Source organism: Terrapene carolina, unplaced genomic scaffold, assembly GCF_002925995.2.
Source record: "Terrapene carolina triunguis isolate 2854851 unplaced genomic scaffold, T_m_triunguis-2.0 Scaffold268, whole genome shotgun sequence".
NCBI classification, from domain to species: domain Eukaryota; kingdom Metazoa; phylum Chordata; order Testudines; family Emydidae; genus Terrapene; species Terrapene triunguis.
Window position 1 is genome coordinate 119,320 of NW_020664619.1, and position 1,961 is coordinate 121,280.

Here is a 1,961-nt window from a genome sequence, read left to right on the forward strand (position 1 = left end):
CCCTGCGTGCAGCCCAGGCTGACGTCAGACGAGGCTGGGCCGAGCATGGGGCTTTGAGGGCTGAGAGGCGGCCACGTTCTCAGGCACTTTGCTCAGATGGGCAGGAGGGTGGGGGCAGCAGGGCAGGGTCAAGGCAGAGTTTGTGAAGGAGCAGGGGGACCCAGCCCAGGGGCAGGGAGCGGCCCCCAGGGGCCAGTAATGGAGCCGAGCTGGGCCGAGGAAGGGGAGGGGAGGAGGTCACAGGAGGAGGCACTGCAGCATGGCTGAGGGCGGGGAGGTAGAAGGCAGGGGGGGTGCAGGGCTCAGACAGAAGGAAGCTGCGGGAATGGCAGAGGCGGGAGGAGGGCTGGAGCAGAGGGACGAGGGGATGAGGAAGGAACCCCCGCCCCAAGTGCAGCTGAGGAGGTTCTGGAGCTGAGTGGACCTGCAGATGTGGTGCACACGGGGCCGTCGAGCCGCCCTGCAGGCCCTTGGCTGGTCGGCGCACGCTGGGGCGCACGAGGCACCGTGCTCACGTGTAGGTTTTGGTGGGGGCGGCCAGGGTTGGACAAGGGGCTGAGAGTCCAGGGCCAAGGTGCTCAAGGGCTCGGTCACTGGGCAATGCCCTGAGAGGCGAGGTGGGGGGCCGCTCAGGTGCAGGCAGGACCAGCCTGTGACCAGGAACGAGGCAGGTGACCGTGCAGGGGGCTTTGGGAGCCAGAGGAGGAGATGTTAGAAAACAGGGAACGGGGGGCGACGTGCTCCAGCCTCAGTGCAAGGAGGCCCGTGCGACGGGCAGAGAACGGGCCAGCGGAGGGCTCTGGGTGCTCACAGATTTAGAGACCAGCAGGGACCATTGTGATCACCCAGTTTGGCCCCCTGTGTAACAGGCCAGGGAATGCCCCAAACCAGTCCTAGGTCAGAGCTTTAGGAAAAACTGTGGGCTCCAGAGCTCGCCCCAGGATTCCAGCAGCGGTCGCACCGGTGCCCAGTACAGAGGTGTGATCACCTGTCGCTCCTGCTCCCGCACCCCAGGGTCACATTAGCTCCTTTGGGCCCAGCGTCGCACAAGGAGCTCATGTTCAGTGTTACTGATTATCCCCCATAGAAGATCAGGGTTGGAAGGGACCTCAGGAGGTATCTAGTCCAACCCCCTGCTCAAAGCAGGACCAAGTACTGATTTTGCCTCAGATCCCTAAATGGCCCCCTCAAGGATTGAACTCACAACCCTGGGTTTAGCAGGCCAATGCTCAAACCACTGAGCTATCCCTGCCCTGCGACCCCCAAACCTTTGTCGGCGTCACGGCTTCCCTGGCGCGAGCCCCCAGCCGGTAAGCACGGCCTGCAGGCTTTGGGCCTCGCTGGAGCCCTATTGAAATACGTATTGTTCATTTGCGCCCAGCTTACCACGCGCCCCAGAGCCATTACCCGCCCACCCCAGGGGCACCCACCTTTACCCCGTTCCTAGGGCTCAGGGCGGAGACTTCTGCGGGTGTGCAGGACCTTTCCCCAGTGAAAGCGCCTCACGCAGTAATATCCTACATCACCTCTATTTATTAACAATCACCAAGCAGAACACACACGCTAAGCGTACAATGCCATGCTCATCTGTCCTGATCAGGCAGACTTTCCCTGTTGGCCAGGCCAGGTCAATTGCTGCACATCACGGTCATGCAGAGGATTCTTAGCAGCTTTGATCTTAGGCGGAGTCTTAGAGGTGACAGGTTTCAGAGTGGAGCCGTGTTAGTCCGTATCAGCGAAAACAACGAGGAGTCCTTGTGGCACCTCAGAGACTAACACATTTATTTGGGCATAAGCTTTCGTGGGCTAAGATTTTGTCATGGTTATTTTTAGTAAAAGTCACAGACAGATCATGGGCAATAAAGAAAAATTCACGGAAGCCTGTGACCTGTCTGTCACTTTTACTAAAAATATATGTGACAAAGTGGGGCACTGTGGGGTCCCCACACCGCCCTCGGGGG